Here is a 15,584-nt window from a genome sequence, read left to right on the forward strand (position 1 = left end):
TATTGGAAATTCAATAACCAATTATTGAGTGACAAATGTTTTGTTGATTTAATGAATGATTTGATTGATGCCTTTTTAGTAGAAATATGGATACGAATGCTCACTTAAAATGGGAATTATTGAAAGTACGAATGCGTGATTTGTGTACAGCCTATGCAGCAGGAAGGAAACGAAAACAAACTAATTATTGTGTTTCTCTTCAGAGGGAATTAGATGAATCTGATACACTATTAGCCAATAAACCACAGGATGAGACACTTTTGATAAAGAGAGAAAATATTAAATCAGAGCTTGAGGTACTGTCACTGGAAAAAGCCAAAAGTGCCCAAGTTCGTTCCCGTGTCCAGTTTATTGAAGAAGGGGAGAAGAACACCAAATATTTTTTTAACTTGGAAAAAAGTAAAGCCAATATGAAAATTATGGACCGGTTGCAAACAAAAGATGGCAGGGTAGTAAATACACAGCAAGAAATTATGAAAGAACAGGTACTTTTTTTTTAAAGATGCATATGAAAAACAATCTGAATTTAACGAAGTGAGCGCACAGGAATTTGTACAAGATTTGAATATACTGTTTCTCTCCAATGACCAAAAAGGCAATCTAGATTCTGATATTACCAAAGAGGAATTAACAGTTGCTCTAAAATAATTAAATAACGATTCAGCCCCAGGTTTTTGATGGCCTCACTACCTGTTTTTATAAAGTGTTTTGGCTGAAGATTAGGAATCTGGGATGTAGTTCATGCCTCCTTTATATCATCCTTTGCTAATGGCGAGTTATCGACCACTCAAAAACAAGCTGTCTTGACATTAATCCATAAAGGGAAAGAATTGCCCAGAGATGATCTCGGGAATTGGAGACCCATATCTCTGACTAACACAGATTACAAGATCCTCGCAAAATGTCTGGCAAGGAGACTTTCAACTGTAATTGGTGATATTATTCATGAAAATCAGGTTGGTTTTATGAAAGGTAGGAAAATTAGCACAATGATTAGACTTATTGATGACACCATAGATATTATGAATACAATGGATAAACCTGGAGTTTTATTGGCAGTTGATTTTCGACGCGCTTTTGATAGCATATCCAAAGACTTTATTTTGTTTGCTTTTGATAAGTTTGGTTTTGGAGAGAAATTGGCTTCGGTTATCATGAAAAACAGTCAAAGTTGTATTAATTATACAGGGTGGATATCTGAGCATTTCCCTGTGGAATCAGGCATCCGCCAAGGATGTCCATTCTCGCCGATGGCATTTATTATAGCCCTTGAATTGTTAGCAATTAAGATTCGTTCAGATGAAGATGTTGAGGGTATCCGGCTACCCATGTCACCTTTTGAGGTATCACCAATGAGGGTCCTAAAACTGCTCTTATATGCCGATGATGTCACCCTTTTTTTTACATGATCAAAGAGATCTGGAAAGAGCTTTACATATTTTAAACATGTTTAAAGCTGTTTCCAATTTAGAAGTGAATGTAAATAAAACTGAAGCCATGTGGATTGGGTCAAACAAATACTGTACTGACCAATATTTTGGTCTTAAATGGAAACGGAAAGTAAAAACCGCTGGAATTGTTTTTTCAAACAATATACCTGCGTCATCAATTGAAGACAACTGGTCTAAGAAAATTCAACGTATGCAACAAATAATTTTTAATTGGTCCAAAAGAAACTTAAGTATACAAGGTAAAATTTGCATTGTTAAAACCTTTCTTATATCTCAGTTCGTTTATATTTTCCAGTCTCTAGCAGTGCCTTATCATGTTTTACATCAAATTAATTCCATTTTGTTCAGGTTTATTTGGAAGAAAAAATATTCAAATACACGGGCGTTTGAAAAAGTAAAACGAACAATTATGTGTAAATTAAAAGATGATGGTGGATTAAATATGATAAATGTTGTGGATATGCACAACTCATTTATGATGTCGTGGGCAATTGGTCTGCAGAACTCTTCAGACAATTACTGGTCTGTCACTCCTAGATATGTTTTTTTCAAGTTTGGGTAATGGTTTGTCCTGTTTTGACTCTAATGCATCCTCCAAGAAGCTGGTTGGCGTTGTTAACTGCAGATCGTTTTGGGCGTCAGGGGGCGAAGCCCCCTGAAGCTGACGGGTAGGTCATATTCTGAGATAGGAAAATGGTCGCTCCTTGCATGAAACGGTATAAAATAAGCAATAATAAAAAAAAAATTAAATAAGTAAGGTACATGTTTAGGCTAGGGGGGGGGGGGGGGGTTGCGCAACCCCCATAACCCCCCCCCCCCCCCCCCGGTAGTCCGGCCCTGGCTAAGCTAATTAAGCTAAGTATGACGCTATAAGCTAGGCTAAGTATGACGCTAAGCTAAGCTAAGCTAAGCTAAGCTAAGCAGAGCCGATCGCAATAAAGTACGCATCTGCATGGTAACAGGGCTGAGTAAAAGTTCCAAAAGACCATGTGTGAGGCGCACTTTTTATGTTAAGCTGTTGTGTTAAAAAGGCAGATCCCCTTTGGACTCATGCATGCACAGTTTTCTTCATTTTGTCTGCATACACAGTGAAATACGCAAAAAGAACAAGAGTGCAATGAAGAAAACTAACAAAGACGGCATCCAATATGGCGGCGCGAAGAGAGTATGAGCGGAGTTGTGCCCCTTAGAGCTAAAGCTAGCCGATCCATTTGATAACGTCACGCCGAGTAAGAAGAATGAATTGGACCTATACGTTTGGCAAAGTGGTTGAATGCAAATCAAAGAAATCAATGTTCACAATTCCTGGTGACATAACTGAAATAAAGGTTTACAGTGTATTATGAAATGTCTTTCATGTACGGTACATACACATGAGTACATGTGTGCGCTTATACTATATCTGATAACAAAAAAACTGGCAGATAGACAGACAAACAGACAGACAGACAGAAAGACAGACATACAAGGCAGACAGAGATTGAGAGAGAAACAGAGAGAGACAGAAAACAAACAAAACATTTTAAAATAAACTAAAAAAAAACTTCAACCATGTCACATTTCACTGTAAAGTAAAACGGACAGATTCTACCGACACGCACAGTTGTGAGACATCTTCACATGGACTCTCCCTGAAATACATAACAGTTTGCATGAAACTTCTTTCACAAATCTGGCCGCCGGTTTTAAAACAAAATCCGGTCCTCACACACAAAGAGTACAGTTGTTCCCTGTTTGCGTTCAGCTCTATTGATGGGTATTTAACCATCAACTCTTAAACAAAACAAAACTCGGTGTGAACATTTCCGGAGATGAGCCAATGAATGAATGACTAACTTCCTCTTAGACCTGTTGGTTTATATTGGGACATAGTATTGGTAACACGCCGAAGGTATGGTGTGATTTTTGACTCGAACAAGAAATTCCTCCGATAGGAACTACACCTCCGTCAAAGGGAAATAACCTTCTCAGTTGGTGGCAGTGAGAATGGTTATTTCCCTTTGACCAACGGGGGTGTCCGTCTATACCAGGCCTTGTATAATTTTAATCCACCAATAACTCCCTAACCGTGTGTTTGACTGGTCCCAGGAATGTATATAACCTGTTCACCAAGTTTGGTGACGATCGGTCCGTTCATTCTTGAGATCTACTTGCGAACACAAACACATCGAGTGAAACCTATACACACCCCTATACCGGGGGTGTAACAAGCCCACTGCGGCTGTCTTCTTTGACATTCCGCATTCGACTTGTTTCGCTATATTGAGGTACGATCATGATTATGAAAGACGAGAGGTGATACATGCGTGTCTTCGTGTTTACAAAGCCCTGAGACTTTGGTTGTGAGCTTGATATCTGTATTGTGCGCATGTGTGCACACGGGGGTGTCCGGACACCGAAGACAGTCTAATAAAGTTGACTCAATTAATCAATCATCGACACTTACTGTCAACACAGGCGTTCTGACTGATGGAGTAGTAGTAACCAGGTGTACACAGACATAGCCCTTCATAACATCCGCTCTCTGTCGCTGGACACTCACTGTCGACCGTGCATCTCTTCTGCATCCAATCACCTGATGACACAGAAACACCTGATATTATTGAGTAATAACCGCGATCTTCAAAACAAGAGTTCGAAAAATATACAGTTCTATCGAAAACAGTTAATAGTATGAGTGTTTGGAAGAATGGTTGTAACTTTAAATTTTGACTCTTTATATCGCCATGTGTAATATAAAGACAAATCGTTGCTTTAGTAGTGCTCGGGGGCGTTTGACATCTGGAAAAGGATTAAGATACCCCCCCCCCCCCCAAAGCAATTGCAATTGTGGATGTCAATTGCTCACATGTTGTGCCTTAATCGTTGGTTCTACTTGCGCTACCAAGGATGTTGTAGGTTATACCCATAATTATATGATACAGAGAATACTACATGGCTTGATGTGTCATATCAGATTTACACTCGTTGTTTTGTTTTCAAAATTTGACAAAAGCAACGTTTGTAAATATGGTATGACACAGCTAGCCATGTATTATTCTGTTTATTCTTCATACTGTACTTGCGTGTCTTTTGCTCCTTTGCGTCTTGGTGAATGTAAAGTAAGCTGTTTACGTACGAAAGTCAAAGTTTCCAATTGCTTCGTGCGTCTTTATTTTGGTACCGTTGTGTTCCTAAGACTCGGCATTTTCTTTTGATATAAGGCTCACTGTGTATGACTGGGTCAAACACGTGACAGTCGCTAATTCATAAGTGTTTTTATATTTAGTCAAGTTTTAACTAAATATTTTAACGTAGAGGGGGGAATCGAGACGAGGGTCGTGGTGTATGTGTGTGTGTGTGTGTGTCTGTGTGTGTGTGTAGAGCGATTCAGACTAAACTACTGGACCGATCTTTATGAAATTTGACATGAGAGTTCCTGGGTATGAAATCCCCGAACGTTTTCTTCATTTTTTTGATAAATGTCTTTGATGACGTCATATCCGGCTTTTCGTGAAAGTTGAGGCGGCACTGTCACGCCCTCATTTTTCAACCAAATTGGTTGAAATTTTGGTCAAGTAATCTTCGACGAAGCCCGGGGTTCGGTATTGCATTTCAGCGTGGTGGCTTAAAAAATAATTAATGACTTTGGTCATTAAAAATCGGAAAATTAAAAAAAAAAATAAAAATTTATAAAACGATCCAAATTTACGTTTATTTTATTCTCCATCATTTGCTGATTCCAAAAACATATAAATATGTTATATTCGAATTAAAAACAAGCTCTGAAAATTAAATATATAAAAATTATTATCAAAATTAAATTGTCCAAATCAATTTAAAAACACTTTCATCTTATTCCTTGTCGGTTCCTGATTCCAAAAACATATAGATATGATATGTTTGGATTAAAAACACGCTCAGAAAGTTAAAACAAAGAGAGGTACAGAAAAGCGTGCTATCCTTCTTAGCGCAACTACTACCCCGCTCTTCTTGTCAATTTCACTGCCTTTGCCATGAGCGGTGGCCTGACGATGCTACGAGTAAAATGGCATTGCGTTCAGTTTCATTCTGTGAGTTCGACAGCTACTTGACTAAATATTGTATTTTCGCCTTACGCGACTTGTTTGTTTCTCCAATTAAGGTACATGCTGAGAGTAATTGGAACCTGGCAATGAGGATGAGGATATCACTGCAACAGTTGGTCTACATCCGTATGTACTCGTGTACGTATGTTGGGTCTTGATAATCTGCTAGACGAAGAAGATATCAGGACAATTAATTATGGCCGCCTATTTGCATTTCATATTTTCTAAAAATATCTCCTTCCTCAAGGACATAATCAAACCCAAACATACATACACGGGCACACAAGGATGTAGACCAACACTGTAATACCCTCCTCACTGTGAGGTTCCAAGTAGTCGCAGTATGTACTTTATTCGGGTAAAAAACAACGATTTACTTCATTTATTAGCGACTATCACGTGCTTGATCCAGTTATACACAGAGAGCCGTATATCAAAGAAAAGTGCCGAGTCTTAGGTACACAACGGATCCAAAATCAACCCACCCACCAACCAAGTTAGCAAACAAGCGTATTCACTCTCTTGAAAATATATTGTAATGAAGACATTCTCACCTGGTGCTTGCGACGCCTTTCTCATTGTATGTCTTTGCTCCGCTAGCGGGGAGTGTAGCAGGACTTATTGACGTCACTACTGCGGTGGAATGGCAACGACAAGAGCCGGGAGAGGTTTTTGAAGACCCTTTTACGTAAGTGAACGTAACACAACTCTCTTGACTGTGACACTCTCGACCGCAATCTAATTTTAATCTTGTGGATGACGTAAACAACAGTCCATCTGTAAAGACGACGTCATCCATTTTGACGTCATCAAACATTTTGCTTTTTACACTCGATTTTGCTCTGGAGAGAGTACACAGTCCGAAGATAATCAAGAAATTAAGCGAAGTCATCGTTAAAGAGTCGATTTTTTTTTTTTTTATCAAACTCAAACGCAATAATCGAGTTGATATAAAGATCAGTTCCAACACAGGTCAGTTCACAAATTTGTAACACAAATATTTGGTGTTAGGTATTCTAAATACTTTTTTTTGGACTTAACCCGCGCACACCCGATGCTGTAGTCCGAAAACAAAATTCCAACAAGAAAATCTGGCTCAGATCTAAAGGCAAAATAGTGAGGCGGGATGTTCTATTGACAATCATGTCTAGCCTTTATACTGAATGAAATGAAAACAGGGTCTGGGTGTAACAGACTATCGCAGCCAACCAAATTATGTAGGGGAAGGGCTCCTAATATGGACCGGCTCCTAATATGGACCACCTCCTGTTCCGACAAACTAACGGCGCTAGAGCGCTAAAAACAATTTCATTCGCTGTACTCACCCTCTCTGGATAACTTGCACATGTCAAAACAGTTGCAGAAACACAAACCTCAAAACCGTTTGGCTTTTTTCTTTTTTTCACTTTTGGCAGCGTCCACTCTAAATTTGCCGCCTAAGACGGACTCGTTTCTGTCCACAGCCAAAGCTGTTATCACACAAAAATTGCTATTTATGAAAGCTAAGACCGTATTTGTTACATTTTAGCAGTTTTGACCCCGAGTTTCTACTGTAAACAAAAAATAATTAAGCTTGCTGAAAATAACCTATAACTAGCCCTCGAGATTTAAAAAAGAATTAACAAATAGTCTTCTTTTCGTAGAAATTCATAATTTCACTTATTTTCACTCTGTTTTTGATAAGCTTCTTTAGTTTCCTGGTGTGCTTCAAATAATGCTCTCATCAACCCGAAACAGATAAATCTAAAGCATCTTTTAATTAGTCTGACTTGTACACTAAGTTGTATCGTGTTATTTTGAAGAATAGGGGGCTTTTTACGGTGATTCGTGAAGGCCGCTTTATTTGTGATTTTTTTCTGTATTTAATTTTTGCTGAAAATATATCAAAGCTATTTTACTCTAATTAGGCCTGACAGTTAACCTAAGAGAGAAGGACTACCAAACACAAAATGAAACTTCTTCGTAAGAAAACAAGCTAGTTATCAGCATGAAACAAAAAGTGGTCCATATTAGGAGCCCTTCCCCTATTTTACAGGTAACGCACATACACAAAAGCGGTGACATAATGTATTGCATGCATTTGTCAAACACGTCTGTACAAGTTGGCTATCCGATTTGAAAAATCAATATGCGCCATGAAACATTGATTAATGACATTGTGCCAAAATCGGGACCTTAAAGGCTGTTCTTAACCAGACGAACCATTGGTTCGCCGAACTAAGGTTCGCGAACCATGGTTTGTGTCTTAACTGGGTGAACTTGTTCGGCAAACTCAAGGACTAGTTCGTCCAGTTAAGACACGAAACCTGGATCGCCGACAAACGAGGGGAGCTCACTCCGAGTCGACAATAAAAGCAAGTAAGTTATTCCCCTTCCAAAAATGGCTGCCTCCAAGACGAAATCACCGATTGAGTGGTAACTCCGTGCTGGTTGTCGATTTGGGTCTCTCCTTCCCACTTGATCATGGTGCACGAAGCCTGGTAATCTTGAACTTTAGTGTGTTAAATTCATAGCTCAGAATCGAGTGGCATACTTTACTTATTTTAGATCCAAGTACCTGTAATCAAGCCCAAGAACATTTATCATGAAATTAATTGACGGATTAAGCTCCAAACCTAAGCATAATTAATTAATTTGGTTGTTTGATCGGCGAAAATGGCGTAGGTTGTCAACCAAGGGACTTCAATTACACGACAAAGTTGCCTCCCCTGTCCGCTGACACGGATAATTCCTTCTTTGACGCATGTAATTTGTAAACAAAATGCATTCGTACCAGAGTACGCTATGATTCGTACAGTTCATTCGGTGACTTTAAAGGGATCTAAAAGACTTGTTATGATTACAAGTGCAGGTTCTCCAAATGTGGAGGCTTGATGGCCTCTGAATTATGAGCTATGAATTTAACACATTAAAGTTCAAGATTACCCGAAGCCTTCTATGTCATTTACCCTCCTGGGTTAAAGGTTATAAATTGATTCGAGAAAATAACATGACTGGTATGGACTGATCATTGTGTCTACCGTGGAGCCATCGGGGTTCTATGGGAAATGCTACACAAAAAAACTTGCCTGTGAAAAGGGAAAGACGGTGACCAAAAATAAATGATGATAGCGATATTTCTAATTGTGGATCAGCAGAGTCGAGAAGCATACATGATGTTTACCAAAGTGTGTGTGCGTGTCTGTCTGTCCACGTGTGTGTTTGAGCTCTTTTCGGTACAGAATATGAGTTTGGGGATTGAGTGAAGAGGGAGACCTAAAAAAAAACTACTCGGTATTTTGGTTCTTTTTATCACAATTCAGTCTGTTTTAATTTTCAAGTTATATCAGAAATTTTCTATTTGCACTGATACACTGGAATCCCTTGTGGATGTATTGCTTTAAGGGTCTACAAATAGTACTACTGAACCAAAATCATCCTGTTTCTTTACGTTTTGAGCAATTCAATTGTCTTGTTTTTTTGTTTTTTAAAAATTTGATTCCTCTTCATTCTTCTCAAAAAAAAGCTTTCATTGCGATAAACAAAACATTACTGGATAGACATTTTCTTGGAGAACGTCTGTATTAGCAAGCATTTAAAGTAGGAGGACGATATGGAACGTACGATAAAAGGATGTGCTTTAGCTTTCTGTCTCATCATTTATAAATGTTGCCCTTCAATCACACACACACACACACACTTTTGATCCAGCTCCAACCATATTTCATAAGGCTTTATTCAGGGTTGTCTCTTGTTCTTAAACATCCGATTTCTAAGCACACGTCTGTGCTGAGAATATGAACATGAACCGATATGAACATCAATGTCAGCCGCCTTTTTATTATGAAATAATGTTCATTTGTGTTCCAAACACTTCCGAAGAATACTTGTTGGTGTGTCTTCAGTCGCCCTGACATCATCACAACTCGACCCTGTCCTGCAAAAATACAAATATATACAGGGTGACACCCAAACATTCAACCCAAACAAATGCTTATTTCTTTAACATCTGTTGACCGAATTAGTTATCTTTCTTTTTTTCTTTCTTTTTTTTTTGGTCCCTGTCCTGTCCTGTCTTGTCTTGTCATGCCTTGTCTTGTCATCCCTCTATTGGCCTACTGGCAACCTTTTCCTAACTTGTCTTGTCTTGCCATGTCTTGTCTTGTCTTGTATTGTATATACATTTAGCATACATTTGGGTAAAGGTTTGCGAACAGGTAAGGGGTGTAAGAGAGAGACAGAGACAGAGAGAGAGATGGTGGTGGTCTATGTTACATTACACAGGTCAACACAGTTGCAAGTTCATAGGTTAAAGGCTGCCCTTTTCGTAGCGTTCATTAATTAATTCCTATTGTTTACATGTGCCAATAATGTTATAAAACTGTACCTAAGGGGATATAATAACGATTGGCTGTAGCTTTCAAAAACAGAAAAAATTATTTCAGTATTGCAAAGTGGTGTTGATAGTGTCGAATGTAAACAGAACAGTCTCAAAGTGAAAGTGGATGTTTTCCGGAAATTGCGAAGTTAACAAGAATACAGAAAAGCGCGCTTTCCTGCTTAGCACAATCCGCTACCGCGCTAATCTGGCGTGTCAATATCACTACGTTTTGCACGTGGAAGGTGAGCGATTTCCTTCACGCAGGGATTGACGAAGCTGTACTGTCTGTGTTGACGGTCTAAAAATAGCCCAAGCCCTGGAGAACTGTTTCTAAAGATAGCAATAAACTTTATTAAGAATTGATTATTTCTTGTAATTGGTAAGGACTTCAAACCTAAAACTTTGCAGGAAGCTTAATTTATACATCCCCGCAACGATGGGAAAAGCCCTGGAAGTAAGTAAACTAATTAAATAGGACTTTGTCAGCCTTTAAATGAGGGGTTATTGTGTATAGTGAGGAAATAATTTTCTGATGTATTTTTAATTCATTATTGGTGTTTTATGCAAAACGTACGGTCAATATTGAAAGTTTAAAAAAGGTACTGCCCTCACATTAATACGAAGGCGGGATCACAGCTGGATAAGACAAGGTACGGCAATTTCGACCCGGAGGTCTCTTTCAGGGCGCACAGAGGATGAGACAACACAGGAGAAAAAAAAACAACAACAGATGATAGCACACGGAAGGAACGATTACAGCAGTTATAATTAAATTACTTTGTGGGTCAGGGTTTTTTAGGAGTACAGGGGAAACCCCTTTTAAGACCTTAAAAAATGTGAGAAAATCAAGTCTTAAAATGGAAGGGGTCTAAAAATGGGGGTAATTTACAGGTTATGAACAGAACATCTTCTTCTTCTTCAGCGTTCCAGAAATTCTGGTGACGTGTGAGCTCGTTTGCCCATTTGGGTTCCCCACACTATACTCTGAGAGCATAGTCAGCTTCACTCCGCTTTCGTTGAGTAGGCATGCTGGGTATTTTCGTGTTTCCATAACCCACCGAACTCCGACATGGTTTACAGGATCTTTTCCGTGCGCACTTGGTCTTGTGCTTGCGTGTACACACGAAGGGGATTAAGTCACTAAGCAGGTCTGCACATAAGTTGACCTGGGAGATCGGAAAAATCTCCACTCTTAACCCACCAGGCGGCAGCGACCGGGATTCGAACTCACGACCTCCCGATTAGGAGGCTGACGTCTTACCACTGCGCGCCACTTCACCCGTCACAGAACATCTAAAGAAGCAAGATCTTAAAAAGGAGGAAGTCTGAAATGAATGGGTCTGAAAGGGGGGTTCCACTGTGGAAAAGTACCTGTCAGTTTACCTGTATGTATTAGGACCGGGTGGCCGAGTGGTAACGCACTTGCGCTCGGAAGCGAGAGGTTGCGAGTTCGACCCTGGGTCAGGGCGTTAGCAATTTTCTCCCCCCTTTCCTAACCTAGGTGGTGGGTTCAAGTGCTAGTCTTTCGGATGAGACGAAAAACCGAGGTCCCTTCCGTGTACACTACATTGGGGTGTGCACGTTAAAGATCCCACGATTGACAAAAGGGTCTTTCCTGGCAAAATTGTATAGGCATAGATAAAAATGTCCACCAAAATACCCGTGTGACTTGGAATAATAGGCCGTGAAAAGTAGGATATGCGCCGAAATGGCTGCGATCTGCTGGCCGATGTGAATGCGTGATGTATTGTGTAAAAAAATTCCATCTCACACGGCATAAATAAATCCCTGCGCCTTGAATATGTGCGCGATATAAATTGCATAAAAATAAAAAAAATAAAAAAATAAAAATCCCTGCGCTTAGAACTGTACCCACGGAATACGCGCAATATAAGCCTCATATTGATTGATTGAATAAGACCACCCCTGACATGCGGCACATACCAACTATCTACAAGTGCTTTGTGTGAACAGTAAAAAAAATTGTTTTCCTTTTTGCGAATTCATTTCATTAAACACAACAACAACAAAATTCATCAAATTCCAGCTGAGCAGAACGGCTTTCACAATTATCACTGGGCCTTTAAAGGCATGTTCCTCACCATATTACCCAGCATATCAGACACCACATGTTTGACTAGGTTTTTACATGGGAACAACAAGACTATACAGGATGGTAAAAAAAACCTCCCTATTTTCTTTTTAATCACATTTTTGACTGCGAAAAAAAAAGAGATCAAAAAGGAAATAGGGCGCTTTTTTTTAGACACCCCTTTTTACGTCCAGCTTCTTTTGGTGGAGATTCAAGTTACAGACACATGTGAAATTCATTAAGCAAAAAGGTTCCCACTATGCACTGCCACAGAACACAACCAGGTTACAGTGTATAATTATGTTTAAGTAAAAGGATGCCCTTCTTTTGTTTAATTGGAGCATCTATGATGTCTGACATTTTGGTTCTAACGGTAAGGAACGTATGTTTAGGCTCTAATAAGGACAGTTTGTCTTGTCAAAAGCCTCATGCATATTCCTTCCTCCCCATGCAAGACTTTCTTTTATTTGAATATCTGCCTTTATAGTACAACAAGAAGAGCAAACGCTCGATCGAGTCACTTTCGCAGTTCTGAATATTATATGAGGCATCAGATGGACAGGAAGAAATTGCTATTCACAACACAATGCATACCTGAAGCATACCTGTGACCTTGAAAAAGGTCAAAGGTCACCAAAGCAGACGTCAAAGTGTAGAGGTCACTGGGAGTCACGTTCACATAAAATTTGAGCCCGGTCACTTTTATAGTTTCCGAGAAAAGCCCAACGTTAAGTTGTGTGTTGCCGAACAGAAAAGGCTAGTTATCTCCCTTGTTTTTCTGATAACGTTCGTAAAAGGCTACAGATGTAAATACTTTGATGTAAAGAATAATCCTACAAAGTTTCAATCACATCCGATGAACTTTGTCAAAGATATAAAATGTCTAATTTTTCCTTTGACGCTGACCTGTGACCTTGAAAAAGGTCAAAGGTCAACGAAACCATCGTTAAAGTGTAGAGGTCATTGGAGGTCACGACTAAACAAAATATGAGCCCGATCGCTTTGATAGTTTCCGAGAAAAGTCCAACGTTAAGGTGGTGTCTACGGACGGCCGGCCGGCCGGCCGGCCGGACAGACTAACACTGACCGATTACATAGAGTCACTTTTTCTCAAGTGACTCAAAAATCAAATAAAAAGGTCGCACTCTGCGCATAGCGACAAAAATCGCAATTTTACCAAGAAAACCTCACACTCTTTATGTGGAGAAAGACCCTGACTGTTGCAGTATGTTATGCATTTGAAAACATCTGAAATTGTGTACTTGAATTCTACAGTTTGATCAGTTCTGTGTGTTTAAAAAGTTACCTTGATCATTCTGACATGCTCTTGCTCAAATCACATCCCAGACAATATTGTAGACTCCATTGATAGACGCTGTGGTGCATGGGAGAACTGCATTCTGAGGAAACGAAAAAAATATACACTGAGGAAGAACAGTCACAACAACATTTGCAGCAGCAACAGGCTATATAATTTTATTCAAAGAACACTTAAATAAGGTAAAATGAAAATCAGTGTTGTGTCAGTAAATTTGATTTGGGGGAGATGGAAGGATTGGGGTGGGGGTTTAGAGGCGGGGATAGAAGGATAGCTGGGAACCGGGGAAGGTGGGGTGGCTAACACAGTTTGATCATGTAATGACTGGTACAATGTTTAATATATCTAAAAAGGCAGCAACTCTGTAATGCATTATGTGAACCAACTTCTCCATAAACTAAATAAAGATCAGTAAAAGTTACCTCTTTCATTCTGGAATCTTTTTGGTCCCATCACAGCTCAGACGCAGACTCAATGGACAGATACTGTAATGAAGAAAATAACACCAGGATAATATGCGGGACTGGGTGGCCGAGTGGTAACGCACTTGCGCTCGGAAGCGAGAGGTTGCGTGTTCAGGCCTGGGTCAGGCCGCAATTTTCTCCCCCCTTTCCTAACCTAGGTGGTGGGTTCAAGTGCTAGTCTTTCGGATGAGACGAAAAACCGAGGTCCCTTCGTGTACACTACATTGGGGTGTGCACGTTAAAGATCCCACGATTGACAAAAGGGTCTTTCCTGGCAAAATTGTATAGGCATAGATAAAAATGTCCATCAAATACCCGTGGGACTTGGAATAAAGTAAAAAAATTCCATCTCACACGGCATTAAGTCTCAGGAAACATGAATACACGCATGCAGAAAAAAAAATATGGGTAGCGCCGTATGTATGGCAGCTCGCTTTCCCTGGGGAGAAAGCAGCCCGAATTTCCATGAGGGTAACCTCACTGGACTGTAAATCTTATCCAACCAGCAATTTAAGGGAGAACAAGAATTATGCAGAGAGGAAAAACAGTAATGAGTAAGAACAACAGCAGCAGCAGCAGCAGACTCAATACTCTTACTCTACATAACACTCTCACTGAATGACTGATTCAGTAACTAAATCCCAGTGAAGTGCAAGTGATCAAAATTACTTATGTAAAAACAGAGAGAGAGAGAGAGACAGAGACAGACAGACACAGACAGACACAGACAGACAGACAGACAGAGACAATGCGAATGTGTGTGTGTGTGTGTGTGTGTGTGTGTGTGTGTGTGTGTGTGTACATGGGAAATGCAGTGCCATTGAAAACAAACACTTGCTTCATTTAAATATCAACAGTTATACAACATAAGAGGCACTAGAAAAGTTGTACATGAAAATAAATGTTGCTCTTGCTGATGGAAAAAGAGCAGGGGGAGAGGGTCGATGTTGCTTGCACTTGCAGATAATTATGCACTAACATCCAGCTGTTTTTCTGGGTGTACTGTAACCCTGTAATGTTTAAGCAGAAATGTTTGTGGATCACGTTATGCTTCTGCTTTTAGATCAGTTTGAGTATTTGCAATATTACCTGGATCATTGCGGCATCCTCTTGATCACATCACATTTGAGACTTTGACCTATATAGACTCCATGGGCAGACGCTGAAGTTATTACAAGGGCATTCTGAAAAATGACAATACAAAATTTATGCAGAGATGTAGAACTTTACATTACACTTACAGAAGCAACAACCAGAGAGCTGATTTATACAGGTAGAGAGAGAGAAAGAGAAGAAGAAGTAAAAGAAAAAAGAGAGCATAGAAAGAGAGAGGGGGTGGGGGATGGGGCAAAGGGAGTGTGTAATGTGACGTGAGGAAGGGGAAGAGCAATGGAAAATGAAACTCTCAGTACTTTTAATTTATATTAACAGTTATGGAACTATTTGAGCACTCCCCATAACCACAAACAAGGTACAGACGGCAACATATGTTGCACGGAAGGGTGGGGGTAGTTGGACTGGAGAGTGTTGTTATGGGTTTAGGGTGGAGCTGGGGCGGAGTGTGTATGTAACTTGATAATAATAAGCATGATCAGTTAGTGCTAACAACTATCTTGATCTTCACAGACATAAATTGCACAATGATTTCACCACCATGTACCTTTATTTTTGCCCTTGAGTTAGGTGGAAGACAATGTTGAGTGGTGAACGCAAGTTGTATTGATCACTGTGTCATCCTGCGGTCCGGGCCATTGATCTGCACATTGCACCAGCACAAACAAACACAATGTTATGATCTCAATCAGCCTGCATGGTCAATCATGAATCTAAGA

At 39.7% G+C, this 15,584-nt stretch overlaps 1 long non-coding RNA gene across 1 annotated transcript; it reads right to left on the bottom strand.

Annotated features, from left to right (window-relative positions):
- Positions 1-9,197: 9,197 nt before the first annotated feature.
- On the bottom strand, positions 9,198-15,575 carry LOC138971453 (uncharacterized). The gene is made up of 5 exons (XR_011457258.1): positions 15,413-15,575; positions 14,842-14,936; positions 13,711-13,773; positions 13,277-13,370; positions 9,198-9,434 (listed from the first exon to the last, which is right to left on the bottom strand). It is a non-coding gene; the product is annotated as an uncharacterized lncRNA (long non-coding RNA).
- Positions 15,576-15,584: the final 9 nt, after the last annotated feature.

Source organism: Littorina saxatilis, linkage group LG7 (assembly GCF_037325665.1).
Source record: "Littorina saxatilis isolate snail1 linkage group LG7, US_GU_Lsax_2.0, whole genome shotgun sequence".
Classification (NCBI taxonomy): Eukaryota; Metazoa; Mollusca; class Gastropoda; order Littorinimorpha; family Littorinidae; genus Littorina; species Littorina saxatilis.